Source organism: Panthera tigris, chromosome D2 (assembly GCF_018350195.1).
Source record: "Panthera tigris isolate Pti1 chromosome D2, P.tigris_Pti1_mat1.1, whole genome shotgun sequence".
NCBI classification, from domain to species: Eukaryota; Metazoa; Chordata; class Mammalia; order Carnivora; family Felidae; genus Panthera; species Panthera tigris.
The window spans coordinates 32299012-32321825 of NC_056670.1; the positions used below are offsets into that span (position 1 = coordinate 32299012).

At 49.4% G+C, this 22814-nt stretch overlaps 1 protein-coding gene across 2 annotated transcripts in view; it reads right to left on the minus strand.

The window, feature by feature from the left end:
• The window catches only part of ASCC1 (activating signal cointegrator 1 complex subunit 1), a 146447-nt gene that overhangs the window by 121459 nt on the left and 2174 nt on the right, over positions 1 to 22814 (minus strand). The window contains exons 1-2 of one of the 2 annotated variants that reach the window (XM_042961256.1): positions 20164 to 20285; positions 19956 to 20047 (exon numbers count right to left, since the gene is read on the minus strand). The gene's annotated coding sequence lies outside the window, so the exon portion shown is untranslated. Of the gene's footprint in view, positions 1 to 19955; positions 20048 to 20163; positions 20286 to 22814 lie in introns of those variants that run through there. The other variant, XM_042961255.1, reaches the window with a different exon arrangement.

Genomic DNA, 22814 nt, shown 5'->3' on the forward strand with positions numbered 1-22814 from the left:
ATCTCATCATCCACAACTCCTGTTACCACGCTTTGAGCTTGAAGATGGTCCTTGCTGCTTATCTGTCCTCTCTGCACTATGTGCCAGTCACTCACAGGCATTAATTATAATCTTCTCAATATCGCTGCAAGAGATGTAATACCCCCAGTACAGAAGACGAACTTAAAGCTCAGAGAGAGCATTACCCGCCAAGTCTGCAGAGCTAAGCAAATAGCCACGCCTGGGTTTGAACTCAAAGTCTCTCAGATTCCAAAGCTGAGATTATTTTAGGTGCACCATGCTGCACCCCACTGAGCCCGACCCAGTGCCTTGAACAAAGAAAAATCCTAACACCTTTTTTGAAATGATAAAGTGAATTAACTACCAGGAGGAAATAAGCTTTGTCACTACTCTCCCTTCTTCCTCCCGGTGATTGGTGATAAGGGGTCTCAAGCAAAATGAAGAGACAGGCAGTTCCTTGAGGAGCTGATAGAATTAGCTATTTGTCAGTGTCTACATAACTGTTTAAAGTTCAGTATGGTGAAAAAATAGATGCTTGAGGGACACTTCCGTGAACAAGGAGGAAGGCAAAGGGCGGATGACAGCTAATGACCAGGACGGCACAGCCAGCCATCCTAAGCAAGCTGATGGCAAGGGTGCCTCTGCAATAAAACGCTCTGCTGCTCCCAAAGCATTGTCACATACGCTGTGTCTTGATTGTCACGTCAGCCCTGCAAGATAAATGAGGCAAGGACTGTGTTACGGTTGAAACGGCACCAAGAGGGTGAGGTTCCAAGATTATTAACCAAGATTGTAGTTCGTAAGGGAGCTAACCCTTCAAATCTTTGTCTCTGTGGCTTCTAGTTCATCAGAAACTAGCAAATCTCAAGACAGAATTTGCCGTTAATAAAGAATGATTCATGGGGTGCCTGTGTGGCTCAGTCAGGTAAGCATCCGATTCTTGATTTCGGTTCAGGTCACAGTCTCGGGGCTCCTAGGATCAAGCCCCGCATGGAGCCACGCATCAGGCTCAGCACTGACAGCACAGAGCCTGCTTGGGATTCTCTCTCCCTCTCTCTGTCTCTCTGCCCCTCCCCTGCTTGTTCTCCCTCTCTCTCAAAAATAATAAACATTTTTTAAAAATAAATAAAAAGGGGTGCCTAGGTGCCTAGGTCAGTGAGTTAAGCATCCAACTCTTGATTTCGGCTCAGGTCATGATCTCACAGTTCATGGGATCGAGCCCCATATCGGGCTCTGAGCTGACAGTGTGGAGCCTGCTTGGGATTCTCTCTCTCCTGTCTCTCTGCCCCTCCCCAACTCGTGCTCTCTCTCTCTCTCTCTCTCTTTCTCAAAATAAATAAACATTTAAAAATAAATGAATAAATAATGATTCATGTCAGTTTGATACATAACTCCATATATGTGTCTTGTTTCATAGTAATGAGATATAAATAGTATATAAACAGTAAACTTAAACCCACTTTTACTTTTACATCATTGAACAAAAATTTTACTTTAAAAAAATTGTTTTTAACGTTTATTCATTTTTGACAGAACAGAGCTTAAGCGGGGGAGGGGCAGAGAGAGAGGGAGACAGAATCCAAAGCAGGCTGCTGGCTCTGAGCTGTTAGCACAGAGCCCGACGCGGGGCTCGAACTCACTGACGGTGAGATCATGATCTGAACCAAAGTCAGACACTCAACCGACTGAGCCACCCCAGCACCCCCCAAAATTTTACGTTTTTAACTTCACATTTAATGATCCCGGATCAGCATTAAAGTCCTGACTTTTCACTGATACACTTACATGTGTTATTTATTAGTGCCATCCCATACCTGATACTAACAACAATGGTCTGGAACTCTAAATTGAGTCCCTCACCCAAGGACTTCTGTCCATTTATTTGCAACCTACAGCTTCCCTTCCCCCACATGGTTGGAAATCCTTCTATCCCTTGTTCCCAGTCACAATGCCAGATACTAAGGTGGTAGAAACTTTGGGCCTTAAGGCCCAGGCAGAAGTAGAAGAAAGAAGATAGGACCAGGAGATGTCTCTCATCCAGAAGGAAGAGGAGGAAACTGCCCAGGACATGGTGCCCTTTCAGGCAAACCTAAGAGATACTACACTTGAAGGAGGAGTCCGTTCTGCCTCTCCCTGTGCTTTTGCCAAAGCACCTAACTCTGCCTAAAATATCTTGCCAGGTCTCCTTGTAATTGCCTGAAATGCTAACCACGACAATCTTTTCCACAAAAGAGAAAAAAAGAGCTTAAATAACATACTTGGGAAAGTCAAATCTTGGGTTGCAGGCAGAGTACAAATGACACCAGATCTTTTCCTGTTTTCCAGAGCTGACTTTGGGATGGAGATGGCCCCATGGGTGAAGAATGGGGGAAGGAGGCTGAAGCGTGATACTTTGCCACTAGCCTGCCTTGTGTGTTTGCATCCGGTCGGAGAGGGAATCTCACAATTTTAGAGCCGGAAGAGACCGGAGCGCATCTAGTTCAGCTCCCTGGTTTACAGATAAGATGTTGAGATCTTGCCTGGCCCATTCACTGCCATATACTCAGTAACTGGAATCCTACCTGGCACGGAGTAGGTGTGTTGTAGGTATCGAATGAATGAATGTATGCATTTGTTGTCTGTCCACTCTGATTTAGAAGCTATGGTAGCTATTTACAGTGCAACATCCATTGTGGAGTAATGTCTAAGGTTATTGAGATGAGGTAGTGGGCAGAGCCGAGACTAACCCAGATCTCAGCCCACAGCTCTCTATAATACTACACTGACAGGTGGAAGCTGTGGAAAAATGGAAACTGTATGCCAAAGCAGCCGTGGCTCACATGATCCCATGCACGTGAGGGGCCAAGGTAAAGGAGGCTTGTGCGTCCCTGCCCTCCTCATGGGCTCCTGCACACGGGCCCGGTGGTAATGCCACCACGAGCCAGTCTCCACCTCTCTAGAGACTTTGATTTCTCCAGCCTGTCAAGTTTCCATGGAGAACTTATTTTCCAGAATCAGCTTATTTCATTTTCATAATACAAGCTCTTTAAGACAAGTGATAAAACCACATACAATGTATTACTAGCAGTAGCAGAGGGGGATGTTCCTTTCCAAATGTTCTTTGTCATCCAACACACATTTATTGAGCACTTACTATGTATGTAGCATTTGCTATACGCTGAGGATATACTGTCAAACGAGACACAGTTACCAACCTTGAGGTTATAAATATATTAAAAGACAAAAGGGTAATTTTAAGTGTAAAACTTCTCCGATAAGAGGAAGCATGAGATGTTGTAAAATCAGAGACAGCTAATCCAGCTGAGCAAGGGGTCAGAAGATTTCCTAGGATGATGTTTTTAAGCAGAGACCTGAAGAACAAGTCAGTGGGGTGGGAAGGAAGGATTTTGTAGGTAGACGGAATAAACTGCAGAGGCCCAAGGGTCAGAAAAGGCATCATGCTTTGGTGGGGCTGTAGGTGTTTGTCATGGCTGGTTCAGAGCATTTTAGACCAGGTGGGTTTTGCTAAGGAATTTGAACTTCAATCTGAGGACACTGGGGAATCCTTAAAAGGTTTGCATGACAAGATCTGGTTTCACTTCAGAAGTTTTAGTGGGAGGGAATGGTGGCGAGTCATTGGCAGTACGATCTAGGTCTTCTAGAAAGCTGTAGTGGAGATCCAGATGAGAAATGCCTGCAACCTGTTTAAGATGTGGAGACAGAAGAATGGATCTGGTTCGAGAGTTACTCAAGAAGCATCCTATACAGGACTTGGTGCCTGGTCAAACTTGGAGGAGAACTCAGGGAGGACACGTGAGTTTCTTGTGTCAGTGACTGAGGGACTAGGGGTACTATTCACTAAGATAGGGGTATGGAAAGAGCAGATTCAAGATGTCCCATAGGCAGGTGACCCTATGGGTTGACAGCGCGGGAGAGTGAGATAGGCTGGAGTTAGATTTGAAACTCATCAACCTAAAGATATTTATGAAACCAGAAGGCGGGGTGGATGGGATTGCCCAGGGAGAGAGCCCATGGAGTGAGAAGAGAATTGGACCAAGAAGAGATCCCCAAAGAACTCTTACACATAAGGGACAGGCAGAGGAAGAAACGCCCTGGCGGAAGTTGCCAGAGAGAGAACCAGAAAGCCCGGAATGTGGCATCGTGGAAACCAAGGGGAGAGGACATTTGGAAAAGGAGGCTGCAAACGGCAATATCTGGTGTATATTTTAGTGAGATACGGGATGGATTTTACCAAGGAGATCATTGGTGACTTTGTCTCAAGACCACCGGTACAGTGGAGGCGGAGCCAGACTGCTGTGGGTGGGAGACTGTGGGAAGGTGAGAACATGGTGCCAAATCAAGGCAACCCTTTTAAGAAGTTCGAGGGGAAGGGGAGGCACAACTGAAGAACTAGGGAGGGTGACAGTTAAAAAGGAGTACATACAATCAAGACATTGGTTTTCTTTTACAGTGGGAGGGGTCAAAGAGAAAGAGGGGATAATTGAGGGTGTAAGGTCCCTGAAGACATGGGAGGGGATGGGATCCAGAGCCCAGTTGGAGGGATTACTCTCGGAGGGAGGGCAGGCGAAAAGGATAGTGCTGATGTGGGTAAGTGTGTAGGTGAGGTGGCAGGAAGCTGAGGGAGTTCCCATCAGATGGCTTCTATTTTCTCCGTGAAGGAGGAGGCAAGTTGGTCTACTGCCTGTGGTAAGGGGCAGGAAGAAGTGGGAACAGGGGGGTTGGGAACAGCAGTCTCTGTAAAGAACGGCAGAGAGCTGACCACGATCAGACGATTGCCAAGAACGTTCAGGGGCCAGTTGCAGTTAGAGTCCCTGAACTTGCAATGGCACCAATCTTTGGCGAGTGTACTAGCAGCCCCCAGCAGCCCGGGAGTAGGAATGGAAAAAAAATGAAGAGTTGGTGGTTACAGTTTTACATGGTAAGAGCAAGAGGGTAAGCACATTGTTGGTCTAGGGCTAGCAAGGAAAGGAAGTGAAAACAAAAAGAGATTACCAGAGAGAAAATAGAAGGGTCAAACACTTATTGAGGGCCTTCGATAGCTTTGGTAATATATGCAGGAAAAAAGAAATACAAAGATAGGGCAAACTTGGTTCCCAAATTGGGTTCTGGGGCCTCAGAATCGAGTGTAACAGACATACAGTCTCCCTGGCCTCGTGCCTGCAGTCCAATAGGTCTAAGGTTGGGGGGTTCATGTGACTCTTCTGTAGCCAGGTTTGGAAAACACTGGGACCCGTGGGAAAAGCAGACAAGTAAACAGACATACGGAATACATACAGTGCCATCACTCCATGACTCGGGTCTATTTGGGGTGCTGTGCAAGCCAAGAGGGCTTGGAGAGGGCAATGAAGAGGGAACAATAAGGGAATTTTCCTGGAGAAGGTGAGTCTGTACCTGAGCATGACTGGTGAGTTGGAGCTGGCTGAGCAAAGAGGGGAAGACGCCAAATAAAGCATTCCAAGTCGGGGAACAGCATGTGCAAAGACAGAGCAGCGTGAAGTCACTCGCTGCGTTTGTGGGGTCATTTGGTGTGGCCGGAGCAAAGGGTGTAAACACGGGAGTGGTGAGGTCTCTCAAGAGAAGGAAGCAAGGACCAGATTGTTTGCAGCCTCATTTTCCATCAAAAGAGCATTTCTCTGACACGGCCAGGGCCAGGGTGCACTTAAGAAAGAAGCCAAGAATCCTGGCTTTCACAGTAAATAACTTAGAAAGCAGGCTCCTGGGGCCTGGGAGGATTAGACTGGCTGGTATAATGCTTCAGATGTGATTTTCGCAGGCCACTAGGTGGTGAACAGTATTTTTGCTCTGACGAGAAACTAAGCATTTTCCCATTTGTATTTATTTACTGACTTTTAGGGAAAGGCAGATGTCCTAAGCTCAGTGAGAATTATTGAAGGAGCCTCCCTTCTGGGCTCTGAGCCAAAAGCCAGAATAAGCAGCAGCCTGAAGTGATCAAATTTAAAATCTATGGACATTGTGGAGAGATGTTTCCCCCCAAACAGTTTCTCCTCCTTCTTTCCCTGACCCTGAAAGCCTCAAGTAGGCTTGAATGCCCTCTTTCCCTCACTCCTTATTCTCAGAAATCTCCAGGCATATATTTGAAGATAAACCACACAAACACAGGCGTTTCATTTGTTTAGCAAACCCAAAGGTCACGTCTGGGGGCTGCTGAAGTCAGATTCTACCCACTTAACCTTCTGCAGTCTCCAAAATATAGTGAATCTGGAATATTCTATGAAGTCGGGGCAACGTGGCTCTCAAACACATACTGCCTGGAAGACAACCTAGGACTTTGCTATCCTGGACCCAGTGTCTGCCCAGAGAAGACTCAAGGCTCAACATTCGAGCCTAGAGTGCGTTTTGAACGCACTCCTGATAATGAGAAGGAGAATCAGACTCTCTCAGCCAGCCTGCGTTTGCAGCTGGAGCACCAGGCCGTAAGGCCTCCAGAGGCCTATGGACTTGGGAGCCAGGAGGAAAGCAGGACATCATCCCCATGCCATCTCTCAATATACAGTATTCGTTCCAAGAGCTAGAAAAGAAGCAAGAGGCAAGGGGAGGATCAGGGAGGAGGCAGAACCTTGCTGGCTAGGAGCCCAGGCCCACCTGCAGTCAAGCCTTCTCCAGGGTGCTTGCCTCATTAGGCAAGCAGAAACACCGAGTCTCAGCCTCAGAATTCTGTAGCTCTTCGTGACCCCAGGGATTATCTCGTTCGAGCACAGAGAAACAATCGCCAGTTCTGAGCCTCTGCAATCCCTGGAGTCCTTCTGGCTCTGTGGCCAAAATGAGCTTTCCATAAAAAAAAAAGAGGGTCTGGAGTTGCCAGTTTTAGTACTCTTAGATTTAAAAGCTGCTGAGGGGGATGGGAAAGGCTTCACTAATGAAGATGTGACCGCGAGGTCCTGGGCACATAACCCACACCTCTCATTTTGGCACAGAGGGTCTCAGGCAGGGCAGGTAGGTACAAATAATGTCCAGGCACTGGAAACACTAAGAGTGTTCGTCATGGTTAAGATCTAGTGAGGATTACTGTATGTGGGGCATCGTGCTAAGCACCCTCACACATGACATAATCTACTCACTAGGAGAGGCTGAGAGATGGCAGGAAAGAATACCATAGCCCAAGAGCTGAAGGAAGGGTCTTGGCAACTGTATTCATTCGGGCTAAGGCTCCCCTAACAGTCTACTGGAGCTGCCTTAACAGAGTTCCATAGACTAAGTGGCTTAAACAACAGAAACTTAATTGTATCGAGCTGTGGAGGCTAAGCGTCCAAGATCAGGATGTCCCCGTGGTTTGTTCTTTCTGGAGGCCGTGAGGGAAGGGATCTGTTCCAGAGCTCTCTCCTTGGATTGTTGATGACCATCTTCTCCCTGTGTCTTTACTCATTGTCCCTCTGTGCATGCCTCTGTGTCCAAATTTCCCCTTTTTATAAGAATACCAATCATTTTGGATTAGGGCCCACACTACTGACTTCATTTTAACTTGATTGCCTCTGTCGAGATCTACCTCCAGGAGTGCCTGGGGCAGGTCAGTGGGTTAAGCATCCGACTTCGGCTCAGGTCATGATCTCATGGTTCGAGCCCTACATCGGGCTCTGTGCTGACAGCTCAGAGCCTGGAGCCTGCTTCAGATTCTGTGCCTCCCACTCTCTCTCTGCCTCTCCCCTGCTTGCATTCTCTCTCTCTCTCTCTCTCTCTCTCAAAAAAATGAATAAACATTAAAAAAAAAAATCTACCTCCAAATAAGGTCACATTCTAAGCTACTGGGGTTAGAACTTCAACATCTGAATTTGGGGGAGGGACATAATTCCACCTGTAACCATGACATCTAACCAGACCCTCTCCTTTTATAAATGAGGATATTAAAGCCTTGAGTGGGAAAGCAACTTGTACAAGGTCACACAACAAAGTGAAAAAACTAAGACTAGGGGCACCTGGCTGGCTCAGTAGGTGGAGCGTGCGACTCTTGATCTCTGGGTTGTGAGTTTGAGCCCCCATGTTGTGTGTAGAGATTACTTTAAAAGAAATCTTTAGAAAAAGAAAAAGAAAAAACTAAGACTAGAACCCAGGGCTTTTGGGGGCTGTGAGCCTTGAGCACACTGCCTGGGGAGGAGCAGCATTCTGGAAGCCCTTCCTCCAAGATAACCCCTGAGGTTGGGCAAGTCTGGGTGGCACCCACTAGAATCTCTTTACAGACCTGGGGTGAGGACACTCTAAAACTCTCTTATGAACCAGTACTTGGAAAAGGACAGAAATGCCAGAGTGGAAGGAGTCCTATGAACGGAGCTCGGTATAAGTAAGCACTGGGGTTTATTTTTTAATGGCCAGGCCCCTCGTTAACGAGGCAGATATGTAATGCGTCACCCAGAACTTTGCTCCCTGCCTGCAGCCCCCCACAGCGTAGTTAGCCAGAATATGCTGGGTGGTGCTGGCTTCCCACAGCCTCTCTCTTTGGGCCCATCTCCGCCTAGAGGCTGGCATCTGGCCTCCATACCTTCCAGAAGGCAGGTAGTCCTCCATTTTGCAATCAGCTGTGGGAACTCACTAAGGCTCTTTTGAAAGTCTCAAAGTCTCATGCAACCTGCAGGAGGTACATGGGTTTAAGAGCATTGCTGTGTGGCTTCAGAAGCAAAGAGGCAAAAATTGAGATTGAATATAGCACAGAAGTGTGGGTGACACCAAACCACAGATGAACTGATAGGCTGCGGGGAAGGAAGTGAAAAGTTCACCTTGTCCTTCAGTGTAACAGAGGGCTGTTGGTTTTGTGGAGGTTTGCTTTAAAAAAAAAAAATTCATTCAATAAAAATAGCTCGGTGGGACAACACATTATAGCATTCGTGGAAATAAAAACGAGGAACCACATCACAGGCTGTTCTGCTCCGAGCTTGGCTCTGCTTCCCTGGGCAGCTCCCAGTTCCTTCTGATGAATGCAGCAGCAGTGGAGGCCCTCGCCCCGTCCCAGGTGGGGTCTGGCCTTCAGGGAGGAAGGGAGGAGGTGGTTCAGAGGCATCAGCTGTTTCCCTGCATCTGAGCCAAGACCCTGGCCTCGGTAGAAACTCAGCTTTGTCCTCCGCGTCTGTCTTCCGCACTATGAAAAGTTTCCATCACAAAGGGCTGATTCAGGAAACTAAGGTTAGAGGCAAACGGGTCTTATTTGAAAATGGTGAAGGCCAGCAAGGCCCTGGGCTTCCTGCACTGATTGCTCTCCTGGGGCCTGGGACCAGCCCAGCAGGGTGGGGCAGGCGGCTCTGCAGGTTGCAGGATGTGAAAGTGGGGACTGAGGTTAGGAAAAAGAATCAAAGGCTGGGACCAGAACACACCCAGCAGAGGGCCATGTGCAGTTCTTCTCTTTAGGGTTTCCTGTGGGTACACTGAGAACATTGTGTTCTGGCTGTGAACTCGCCTGGCTGAGCAGGCTCCAGACTCAGCCCCTGGGTCCTAGTGCTGCCTCTCCCCCACGCTCGGTTTCAGCTGCCAGTACCTGCCTGAGGGCCACTGCAGGGTCCCTGGGAGGCCACCTCCACCGTGTCCTCCCTCCTGGGGCAGCACTTACATTCCGATTCATTCTTCACGCAACAGCCTCTCGTGTCCCACATGACAAAACATCCTTCAGATGAAAAAACTGAGGCTCCAGGGAACTGGTAGGAGCAACTGTGGTCAGTATTCATGGCTGTGGGATCCAGGGACGCTTTGGGGATATTTGATTTGGAGACATCACTTCAAACCCTTGAACCGAATGTGAGCCTTTGCCTTCAAAGTTTCTCTCCAGGTGAACTTGAGAATAAGGCGCTTCTTTCATAAATTCTCCAAAACAGCTCAAGGCTCATGCATGTGGCACAAAGCTATCCAGAGGACCCATGGCCTGACCTCTGCTCTGCCCGGAGCCCGGGGAGCACTAGTGCTCACTTCTGCACTGTGCATGAGCTCCCTGGAACCGCTGCCACGGGCCTTTGTGCAGCACCACACCAGGCCTCCGGTCCCAGGTCGTGCTGCACCTGGGTGCCTCCTGGAACTCAGAGGCACATGCTGGGCTCCAGGCCAAGTAGCCAAGTACCAACAGGCCAGCAGAGAGGGAAAGGGGAACTTAGGAGAGGATGGAGACTCTCTGGCAAAAGGAGACTTTTGCAGTTCTTAGAAGGGGTTCTCAATGATAAATTCTTCTACTAGATCGTAAACCTCTTTTTCCAAGTCATCTTTATATCCTGTGTGTGTGCTGGTCCTGGATAGACAGTCGTTGAATGACCTGAATGAAAGTCACTCACTGGAACGCCTTGCCTTTAGCTGCAGATCACAGTCCTTCAACAACTGCACAATGAGCACCTACTGTGTACTAAGCATGGATGGAGACAACGAGGATACAATTGCTAAAAACAAAGATACAAACAAAGGAAAGGCAGCCATGGTGTCTGCTCCTCCTAGAGACCACGGTCCAGTGGAAAGACAGGCATTCAGTTAGCAAGAACAATCCTAAGTGTCCCTGGTTAGCCTGGGGGGAAGTCCAGGCTGCTGTGGGGGCGCACGGAGCAGGGAGAACTAACTAGGCTGGGGGCCCAGCAAAGTCCTCGAAAAAGGGGTCTTTCAGCCGAGACCCAAAGGAAGTAGGAGTTAGCCAGATGAAGGAGGTTGGAAAAGGGGGGTTCCCACAGAAGTTATAGTGCCTGTGAAGACCTAGAATTTAGAGAGCAGGTGGTTCATGAAAGAACTGAGGAAAGCCTTCTAAGACTTCTGAACTCCCCAACAGGAAAGCTAGCTCTCCAGGGGAGAGCCCAGGCACTGGTGTTTTCAGTGAGGAAGGAATCCCACTACTTCTCTGGGGCCATTCTCCAGGCTCCAGACTCCAGACTCCATTACTGGGGAAACCAGAAGAATCCTATAAGATGGCTGGGACACCTCTTGAGGCAGGAAGGCTATGGGTGTGGCCGGAAGGGGCACGTCCTGGTCCAGGCATGGGGACCCTGGACTGAGATATTGGGAAAATCACTTCCCACCTCTCTCTCTGGACCTCTATTTTCAGGCTTTGACTATTCTCAGTATTTAGCCTGACGCTCAGACCTTCCTGAATTAATGGACGACTGCAGTTTCCATCTGTAAAAAATCATTCCTTCTAATGCTGAGATTCTGGGTCCGAGACCCAAAGGCAGTCGTGCCCAGGATGTTTTGGACAATGGAAGTGCCACAAAAGGAAAGAGCACAGTACCCAGCATACCCACAGCGAATGTTTGCTGAATGAATAAGTAAGCAAGCGAATCAATGAATGAGTGGATGCCCTCCCTGGAGTTACTCTCAAAGCTCCTGACCCTGTGCACTCATTGTCACCGGCGCACCCACTTCCCAGGCAGCTACCAGACTGAATGGGGAAAATGAACCCTAGATCTTGTTTCCAAGTTTTCCATCAGCCTGGAGGAAGGGGTAAGAGGACTGCAGGGAGTGGAGAGGCAGTGTGAGGAAGAAAAAGGACTCAGGTGTGCAGAGTCTGAAAACCAGCATTCTCTCATGGCACTCCCTTCCTTATGAACCCCAAACCTGACAAGTGCTCTGCCCCCCTCCCGTGAGTTCGTGAGTTCAGCTAGAACTCACCAGGGCTTACCGGAAGAGCTCTGGAAATGAACAAGTGCTCCCTGAGCCACCATATCTCCTGTCTGCCCTGAATCAGGCCCTGCAGTGAGGGCAAGAGTTCCCAGCTGGGCACACCCTCAAATGCATTTTCCCTCTCCAGTGGGTTTCCAGGCTAGCCCGCAGAAGCCTGATTCATCCACAACCACACTGAAACATAGAATTAATTCCGGCTATACCCTGGGTGAGCTAGGCCATTATGGCAACCAAACCACCACTTACAGCATTATTTTGATGGGAAAATGTGTTCTAAGCTCCAAGCAACCAAATTATAAGTGGGACACAGGCACACCCAGGTTCAAATCCCAGTTTTAACACTTCCTAACCATGTGGTCAGGGACACAGCACCATCCTCCCAGCCTCAGTTTCCCAGGATATCAAAGAATACCTCCTTTGGAAGGTTGTAGTGCAGACTAGACTAAATGGAGGTGCCTCATGGCACATGGCAAACATTTCCCTTCATCCTTTCAGAGGGCCTTTTGTAGAGAGACCTAGAGACAAGCCTTCAAATGCAGCCCCTCAGAGGAGGGCTCTTACCCAGCTTGCAATGGAGACAGTATTACCATTGGACTCAGGCTTAGAGCAAGTGTTTATGAGATAAATGAGCTGCTGTCTTAGAAATCACAGAACATTCCTCATCTTTGACCTTCTCTAGGCTCTTACTGGCTTATCTGAGCCAAGAAACTTCTCCGTGCCCCTACTGAGCTCCCTCTCCCCCCAATCTCCATGAACAGCATTGTTCTGGCTTCCTTTGCTCCGGGTCCTGGGAAGGGGCTTCATCTCCGGAAGGGGCCAGAAGTCCTGGCCTTTCACCCAGGGCCTGGACATCAGCCCACAAGAGCAAGCAGGAGGAGGGCGGGGACCCAGGCGGCACACCACAGCAGCCTGTGGAAAGGCAGACCTCCTCCAGCCGGCTTTGGCTTTGGCCCCTCCTCACTCTGTTTGTTTCCACGCTGCAGCCAGAACGGTTTGTACCCTAAGGATGGTGAGCCGGCCAAGGAATCCGTAGGGTCCTAAAGGTCAACCTTCTTCGTTTTCTTGCCCTTGTTCCCAAAAGTCAGTTTCCTGGCCTTGGGCTCCTTGTCCCCTGCCCAGGGTCACCAGCACTGTGGGGGTGAGTCACCTTGAATGAGACCCCCACATCCTACACTGTGTTTCTCACATTCCACCTCCACTTTGGTACCGTGTCTCCACAGTAACCCCCCTTTTCCCCATTCGGACCCACATAGCCTTCTCAGACTCTTCCTCCACCTTTCTAGGTCCTCCTGTCAGGGCCCTCTCACTGTGCAGTCTCCACTGCTCCAGCCCCACCCCCACCTCTTTACCCACCCCAACCCCCACCCCACCCCCCAATTCTGCAATAGCAAAACACAAAAACAAAAAACTCTTGTGAAAGTACTGCGTTCCTGGTCAAAATTCAACAGTGCAGAAGGTGCAAAGTGAAAAAGTAAAACCTCGCCCTCCCCTCCATCCCTCAGAGATAACATCTGTGAATAGTTTTTCCAGCATCCTTCTAGTTGTTTTCTCCACACAGTTCAACGTGTGTCTGCAGGGGAGTGTCCTGTTTTTGCTTCAGAATGAGATTAGAGGACACAAACTGTTCTGCAACTTGTTCTTTTTACCTAGCAATATATCTTGGACATCTTTCCAAAGTCTACCTCCCTCTTTTTCACACCCACCTAATATTCTGTGGCGTGGAGATAGTATTTCTTTAACCATTCTCCTGCTGTGACCCTTCAGTGGTTTTCAGGTTTTGCAATCACTATCTAACTGGTTCCCTGCCCCAGGCCTCCAACCTCCAGTCTGTCCTTCCCAGGTCGCTTGACAGCAACAACACCTGGCCTGTCGGGCGTTCCTGACTCAACCATCTTCCTTGTGTGAGGCTATTCACTAGGGTGTCTCATCTCCCTTCCTAACCTTAAGCTCCTCAAGACAGGGCACTGGAGGCTTGTCAACTCTATGGTTTTTGATCCAATCTCAGTGCTGCCCTAGGCACCTATGAGGAGGTTCTCAGGCCATATGGATACTTATTTTTTCCTGCTCATATATATTTATTGGCAACTCTGTGGACCTGCCCTGCACTAGAGCTCCAGGATGAAACAGATACAACCCCTGGTCTCCTGAAGCTTGCAGTTTAGTTGGAAAGACAGGCATTGGGGGCCCACACAGATACATACCTGTATAATTCCATACTGACTGAGTGCCTTGAAAGGAAACAACAGAGGAGAAGAAGGGATGGGGCCACCAGGGAAGGCCTCTCTGAAGAGGCGATGAGGTGAAGGGAGAGAGGGCCAGTGTAAGCCAGCGGACTGTGGGATCTGGTTCCCATTCAGGGTTGCTTTGGATACTTCCCTTTGGTCTTCTCATCTGACAAGAAGGGAAATCCCCCTTTCAGTTTTGACTTTCTGTGACAGTAATAAATGCTATCAGAGTTCACAGGAAGCAAGTTCCCCACTGCCTGGGAGGGGGCAGGGGAGACTTCCCACCGATTTCACATTGACCCTGAGTCACATGTAGGCTCTAGTTCCATTCAATTCTGGGCCAAATACTTGCTGAGCATATCTAACATACAGAGGTAGGTGTGTGTGTGTAGGGGTGTGTGTGTGTATGTGTGTGTGTGTGTGTAGGTGGTGGCGGTGTTAGTGGGTGTTTAAAGATTTAAAATACATGAAGGAGTTTACAGTGTGATGTGGCCTCAGACCCAGGATGGGATCGTTTCAACACACGATGTCAAGTGAGGAGAGAGGAACACATCCCAGCCCTCTGAACTGAGCAGGGCTTCAAAGTCAGGCAGGTTTGGGTTGGACTCCCTGTCCTTACTCCCCAGCAGGGGAACATGGAGATTCCCACCTATGTTCAAAGAGGGCTCCTGGAGGGCCCTGAACTTGAGACCAGCCTGCAGTCAGAGCTAGAAGGAGCTAGAAAGGCATCCAGGAAGAGTAATTAGTGTGAAGACAGGAGCCAGCTGGAAGGGAAGACACTTGACAGCACAGAGGAAAGACTCCCCACACGGCACAGGGAACCTGGGTGAAGTGAATTATACCGGCATTGAAAGAAAAACCCAAGCAAAAAAGAATAGTTTAAGGAGTGCGAGTATCCTCATTCTCCTTCCAGGCCAAGGATTTCATACTCTACTCGAGAGGTCACCAGATAGGACAAGACAGAAATCTGCTGTTACCTCTGCCAGTCTCACGTCCAGGTCTATGTACCTGTTTCTCTTTAGTGTGATTAAAAATACTGTAAATTATATGCTTATACTTTGATGTCCTCCTTTATGATCTACGGTACACGGCTGTATATATTTTGCACATCTACATACATATTACTGTGCAAAGTTGTATACACAAAGCCCTGCATACTGTACTTTATGGAAAATTTAAGAGCGTTTCAGAGGTAATTAGAGCCATATGTGATTTTCCCCTCCTGGGCTGTGGGAGGAAGATGAATCTAGAGATAGCAAGGGGCTGCCCTAAAGGCTCGCTAGGCCAAGGGAAGGAGACAGACTTGCTCTAAGGACAATGGGGAGGTATTAAAAGGTTCAAGAGGGAGGCCTTAGTGATGTTGAACAAAGGTAATATCAAGAGAAATCGCCAGGCTCTTCCTGTTTCTACTTAAAAAAAAAAAAAAAAAATAAGAGTCGCCTCCAGAATTGGAGCAGTAAATCCTAGCTACTTCCGTCCACAATTCATCTCTGTGCCTCACTTGCTCTGTCTGTAAAGGGAAACCTCACCGGCCAGAGAGCGGGGCCCCGGCAGGACCACAAGATCAACTTTCGCTGTAATGGGAGGCCCAGAGGCTAAGGGGGCTTTAGGCCAGCCTCAGCAAAACCCAGTAACATTGCTGTCAAATCTGAATGTCATTTCTTGCCTCCAGGGCTGGCCAGCTCTGGAGTTGGTGCTTCAGGATTAGGATCCTGTTCTCTGGGGAAACAGCTTGGGGAAGCTCCTGCAAGACCTATTGATGTCCTTCTTTCCAGGATCAGAGACTCTTAAAACTTTCCAGGAGATTGAGGCAACACGCCTCATTGTGCAGCCCTCAGCAAATGCAGCAGCTGCACCAAGTGCTAAAGAAAAGCTCCCATAATAACCATGTGTGATAATAAAAAAGATAAAGAGGCAAATAGGTATGTAGGTCAGCTCAAAAATAGCCACCCACCCGTTTGGCCTGGGTAACCGTTTATGCCAGGTGGGTACAAAGGATTTTCTTCCTTCCCCTCCCCAGCTGATCATTCTCTGCTCTTTTCAAGGTTGCCGTAAATAAAAGCCCCTTCCTGTGCGAGCTGGAGGTGGCCTGGGCGGCTCTGGCCTGCAGCCTTCCAGGGGCAGGCACTGCTCTCTGCACTCCCTCCATCAAACAAATCCTGGGGTCAGAGGGCACAGGGCTTGGCCTCTCTGACGCGGGTTCTTGGGGCTAAGTCAGGGTTTGGGGTGATGACTCACAGACGCTCCCCCCACCGCCCCTCTAGGTTTTGCGTGCACCCAGGAGGCCTCCCCTACACCAACAGAGAACGCTTTGTTAGCGGACCCGGTCGGAGGAGAGTTACAGCCTCAGGGTTGTAAGGGCCTCCTCTGCCTCTCCCTCCTCCCCCACTTCCCCCTCTTCTGCCCTCAACAGAAAGGCGCCGGCCCCTTCGCCCTGCCCCCACCCGGCAGCCCCGCGACCTGAGCGAAACGCTGAGCTCAGCATCTGTGGCGGGACAGCGTTCCCCCGGACGGTAGGAGGAGTCTCTTTCCTCACGGGGGGCGGGGCCGAAGTCGGCCCCGCCTTTCTCTCAGTCCCACTTTTCTCCCCCACCGGTCCCCCAGAAGCACGTTCTCCAAGTCACGTCCCGGCTTACCCCGTAGGGGGTCCGCGGAGACAAACCTACCCTCCCCGCCCCCCATTCAGCTGGCTCTGCATCTGTCACCTCCACGGCCGGGCTCCCCTGAGGGCTCACCTCGGCGGGATGGGGGGAGGAGGGGAGAGCAGGGGGTTCTTCCCTTCCCCCATCCCGGCTGGCCCCACTGCAGACCGCTGCTATAGATATCTGGGGAAGTCGGTTCAGCTCTTGTGTGCACCTCTTCCCAGAGCAGAATCTGAAGATCTAGAATTTTTTGTGTTTCTCTGCGTTTGTTTTTTAAGCACAAAAAGATTCAGCACTGGCTCCTGGCTCCTGGATTCCTGTGCCAAAGCCAGTCCTTTGTGGGTTACAAAAGGGACGCTGTGGGGAGGGAAAGAGCCCACTTTTGGTGCACCACTTCCCAGATTGGCCTTCCTAGAGGGGACCAGAGCCATCAGGAAGGATACCTGGAGGGGGGGGTATGTGGTGGACTGTCACTTCTGGGTCTGAGGGTGTCTAGCTAAAGAGAAACCCGTTGGGTGGCAGTCTGCTTTGTTATTGAGTCAGCACTGCCGGGCCCTGCTGAATTCTGCAGGGGGAGGCAGAACCCTATTCGATAACACGAGGACCAACCCAGGAGAGAAAGTTTTTTTGTTAACAACAACATAGCAATTCCAGGTGCTCACTCTACCTCTTCTATACCACCACTCTCCAACACGCAGTGCCCCCCATCTCCAGCCATACAGTCCCCTTTGGCTCACAACTAAGCCTGTCAGTGGGGTGGGGTGGCGTTAAGGAAACGAGCCTAGATCTAGAGTCATGGCTCCAACCCGAATGACTGTATGACCTTAGGCAAGTCACTGCGCCTATCTGAACCTGTTTTCTTACCTGTAAAAGGACACTGGTGAGGCACCAGTACACTATACAGTATTAGTTATTTTTATTGGTGGCGTTATGAAAATACTTTAGAACATGGAAGTGCTCTTAAAACCACAAAGAGCTCCAGAAAGGTCACAGATCTTTGTGAGCACGTGGCAAAGTTGCCAGGTAGAACTGGCAGTTCCCAATCACCTGCCAGCCAAGGAATTTCAGAAAAAAGCCTAGTAGACCCTGGGCAGCTGCCTTTCGCATAGACCTGTGTTTCCCAAACCTTTGGCTACTAAAAACACACTTCTGAGTGAAATTACAGACAGGCTTGGCAGGGGGGTGAGGAAGTGGTGCAAGCCCGAGAAAAGAAAGTTCCTGAAGACTGAATGAGGTCTAACTGCCAGGAGAGTGGGAGATCTCAGGCAACACTTAGGCCTACTCACCCTCCTGCTCGGTTCCTTGTACATAAAGTGGGCAGGTGGGAAGGCTGGAAGAGGTACTCTTCCAGGGCCCTCGGGCCCTAACATTCAAAGACTTTAAGGTTCATTCCACTGACAGAAAGATTCTGACAGTGAGAGAGGGTCAACTGGACCTCTCTGCTGAGCATTCTAATCCAGCCTCATTCACCTCAACCCCTTGGGGTACCCATTGGGGTACCCAGAGGCTAGACAGCCCTCCTGGTGTCTTGTTTCTCAAAAAGCAAAATTAGTGAGCTCATTTTACAGTCCAGGCAAGCTGTGAGCCTGGATTCAGGCTGTCCCCATGGTGGCAGCTCAGATCTTTCTTGTCACCCCCACCCCCACCCACCCCCCACCTTGAAGAACAAACCCACTCTGACCCCTCCTTCCCTTTTGATATACGGCAATTGGAAACCCCCAAAAGGCAAGAAAACTCTAAGGGCTGGACCTGGACCGCCTGTTTCTATCTTCCTGGGCAGACATCTTCCAGATGGTCCACCCCGCTACAGGCCAGGCCTGGGAGTTGTAGAAAAGCAGCTCCAGGGAACTCGTGATTTTTCCTTCACTACAGTCCTTGTGGAAGTTAAAGAGGCCTTTGAGACGCTCTAGTTCTGGGTTTTCAAAACTGGGGTATGAAAATCCCAACACTACATGAAACCACAGGATAATCGCAGTGTCTTTTTTTTTATTAAAAGGTTTTACCAGCAGGGGCAGGGTGGGGCGGCACCTGGGTGGCTCAGTCGGTTGGGCATCCAACTTCGGCTCTGGTCATGACCTCGCAGTTGGTGGGTTCAAGCCCTGCATAGGGCTCTGTGCTGACAGCTCAGAGCCTGAAGCCTTCTTCAAATTCTATCTCCTTCTCTTTCTGCCCCTCACATGCTCATGCTCTGTCTAGCTCTGTCTCTCAATAATAAATACATGTAAAAAAAATTTTTTTTTTTAAAGGTTTTACTGGGTTGTTTGTTCGTTTGTTTTGGGAGGGGAAGGGAGAAATTAAGTAATATTAACTGATGATTTAAATGTTTGCTACTAGGGGCACCTGGCTGGCTCAGCTGGTAAAGCATACATGTGACTCTTGATCTCCGGGTCATGAGTTCGAGCCCCATGCTGAGGTTACTTAAAAAATAAGTAAAAGTGGGGGTCCTGGGTGGCTCAGTCAGTTGAGCATCCGACTTTGGCTCAGGTCATGATCTCACAGTTTGTGGGTTCGAGCCCCACATCAGGGTCTGTGCTGACAACTTGCTCAGAGCCTGCAGCCTCTTCAGATTCTGTCTCCTTCTCTCTCTCTGCCCCTCCCCGCTCATGCTCTGTGTCTCTCAAAAATAAATAAATGTTAAAAGAAAATTAAAATAAATAAAAAGTTTGCTACTAAAATTAACACAGATTAATTACAGATAACATGTAAAAAGAGAATGCAAGATTGCATTATTTGTAAAAAAAAAAAAAAAAAAAAAAAATACTGGAATTCAAAGACATGTCATGCTTCCAAGAAGCTGCTTCAGGCCACAGCACAGTGGCTACATAACCTGAACTCAGGTTAGGTTATTCCTGTCCCCTCACAAGGCCAGAAATCAAGGGACATTTAGCTTAGGCCTTGGGCACTAACTGGAGAGGGGTGTTGCCTCTGGCCTTCCCTCCTCTTTGTTTTCTTTCCTCTTAAGGGTTCAGAAGCCCGAGTGGGAGAGGGATCCTGGGAAGCTGGCTGAAAGCTCACCCTGGAACATATGGGATTCCTTCCTGAGAGGCATCCCGGCGGATTAGTGAGAAAAGAGCCGGTGTCCTGGAGTCTGGCTGCGTCCCCTAGGACCCCTTGACCCCTCTGGCTATGTGGGAAACAAGGCGGGGAGCAGTGGAAGTCTGGTAAGCCTCTGTGCCTCTCACCACTGCTGGGGTAAAGGGAGGTCTGTCAGGATCCTCCACCAGGCTATCCCACTAGCTCTCAAAAACCCCATCCTTTGACACGGTGGTTTATTGAGCCAGCCCTTTGTGGGGTTCCCCCTGCCCTTGCCCTGTTCCTGAAGGAAATGACTTGTGAAACCTAGGGGCCCAGAAGAACTAGCTGGCTGTGAGCTCACCATGACCCTGTGTGGGCCCAGTCTTCACCACTGCACGCCACGTCACCTGCCCCTAACCCACCCCAACCCACAGGCAGGCCCTTTCATAGGCTGGGGAGCCAATCCAGCATTTCTTTGAGGACCTACCTTTCTGAGAGGTCAGCAGACATTCCAACTAAAATGGAGCGGAGCGTCAGGATCGCCTAGGGGGCTGTTGTACGAAAGGGCCCCACACAGACCTACCAAATTAAAATAGGGGGTGGAGAGATGAGAATCTATGGTAACAAGTTCCCCAGATGATTCTAATTATCAGTTGGGCTTGAAAGCCATTGGTTGAAAGGATTCCTGGACTCACTCTGGGCCTCAATTTCCTCATCTGTAGAATGGCACTGTTTTCATTCCTCAGGGTATAGATGGTAGTTTTTAAGACATGTTCTTTTTAAGCCTATACAATACATTGTATTGTTAGTATTTCCGTTTCAAAAAGTAATTTCATTTGCAAAAAGACTCCCCACTGAGTTTTTAGTTCTTGCAACAGTGCAATCAAAATCCTACCTGAAGCCCTGGGCTGTCAATAGCTTTTCACAACCCTCCTAATAAACTGGGTGCACTTACAGCCCTGCTTATTTTGACAAGGTCGTTTGTTGTTTTTCAAGTAAAAAAGCCGCAGAAGTCCTGGGAACACTTTTGCTGGCTCCACTGTCCCCACCTCCTACCACACCCCTCCACCCTCTCCCCACCGCCCTGACCCACTGGCTCCTCCCGCCACCTCCACTAGCCTCAATGAGATGTTTCCAAAGAACTGCGAAGGTGCCCAAGCTGAGCCTCGCAGGCAAGCTGGCTGGCCTTCAGGGGTTCCCATCCCGACTTCTAGGGTTCCCACCCCAAGATCTGGTTTAACTTCCCAAACTCGACTCGGGCGACTTGCCAGACTGAGGCCCTGGGAATCGGTGCGCTGGACAAAAACCGCCTGAACCGGGAGAGGCAGGAGGCCAGGAGTGAGTGCTCATTGACTTTCAATTGCAGGCTGTGGCAGGTCCCACGGGAATAGAGCAGGGCCCGGGCGGAGGCAGTGTCTGTGTGGTCAGGGCTCTGGCCACAGTGACTGGGACATGGGGCCTGGTTACCAGCTCCAGAGGCCTGAGTCACTCAGGACCCAGGACGTGACACTAGGCCACTCCTGCTCAGAGTTCAGCCAGTCTCCCCGTGGTTGTCTTGCTGTCCATGTTGCACATTACGTCTATGTGACCCGTGCTCCCTCGAGCACAATTCCCTAGAAGACATATGTAAATGCACAGACTCAAAAGCGAAGGATGCCCTCTGGAGTTGGGCAAAGGAGCAACCCTATTCCAACAAGGGAATATAAACTTCAAAAGGATTTTGACGAGAGTGACCCAGCGCTTGGATCTGGGGTCTCCTTTGAGGTAATAAAGATGTTTTGGAATTAGAGATAGTGGTTGCACAATGTTGGAAATTAATTGAATGCCACTGAATCGTTCACTTTAAAATTGTTCATCGTGGGGCACCTGGGTGGCTCAGTCAGTTAAGCTTCCAACTTTGGCCCAGGTCATGATCTTGCAGTTCATGAGTTCGAGCCCCCTGTCAGGCTCTGTGCTGACAGCTCAGACCCTGGAGCCTGCTTTGGATTCTGGATCTCCCTCTCTCTCTGCCCCTCATCCCCTTTGCTCTGTCTCTCTCTCTCTCTCTCTCTCTCTCTCTGTCTCAAAAATAAAAATTAAAAAAAAATTGTGAATGTGTATGTGAATTTTATGTCAAAAGATTTTTTTAAGTATTTTGAAGCACTTGAAGGTAAAGTACTAATTGCTTGAAAAGATTCCCCACATCAGCCCTCTACACAATGTCCCCTCTCTCCCCAGCTTCCTTGGGTTGTGTGCTATCTTCCAATTGGAGAACTAAATGGGGGCCTTAGAAGCCCCACTCCCAGACCTGAGCTGAGAAAGGAGGAAAAGGTTCAGATACATCCAAGACTTTGGGCAGCACTTGTCAGAAGGAGGATAGAAACGTAGCATCCGGGTCTTCTGAAGGTCCACCCCAAAGGCCCACCTTGGTCTTGGGAATCCAGATGTAGGTCTACAATTCTGGGAAAATTCACCTTCTTGCTTTATCCATCCATCCATCCATCCATCCATCCATCCATTCATCTGTTCATCCAAGGAATGTTCACTGAGCCTTTACTATGTGCTGTCCACTGGAAGCTAAGGAGAGTAGAACACCATCCTCAAGAAGCTCATAGTCCAATAAGAAGACTAAAGTGGAAACAATTATTAACAAGAGATATACACAGGTATAAGGATGACATGAGGAGGGGCACCTAAGGGATGGGAGGGTGGGGGTGGGCATGCTGGGGAAGGCTTCTTGGCTGCAGGGATGCCAGAGCTGGGTCTCCAAAGCTTCAGGCAGGGGCATGTTCAGGCAAGTCTGACCTGCAGCCAGCTTAGGCCCAAGGGGAGTAGTAGGGAGAGAGAAGCACACCAAATGCAGGGTTTATGGGATCTTTGAGGTCTCCAAGGAGGCCTGGCTTAGAGGTGAGGAGACTGAGTTTCCTCCTCCCCCAGGAGTTACACATTTTAGGTGTTTCCCACACCCCCATCTGCTTCAATAGTGGGAGGGGTAAGTGGGGTGGTAATGAAGACTTTGCAGCCCCAGCCAGATGGAAGGGATCCTACCCTTCCCTTCCCCTCACACGATGGATCAACGCCCTTTACCCTGACTCCACAGAGGGGCTAACAGTTAAGAAATTCCTCTTCCAGGTCCAAAGGTTCTCCTGGAAGACAATGGTATGGGGCTTTGAGCCCTCCTTCACAGGGGAGAAGGGGGTCAGTGAGGAAAGTCGTTTGGAGCCTCCCCGGCCCCCAGTCCTCCTTGTAGGTGATTGTTTATTCTGCAGCCCACCCCTTCTGCTCTAGGAGAGACGTCCAGGGCTAAGACTGCTGGTCCTTTTTTCCATATTTTTAGAAAACACAATGAGGCAACAACATTAGTGGA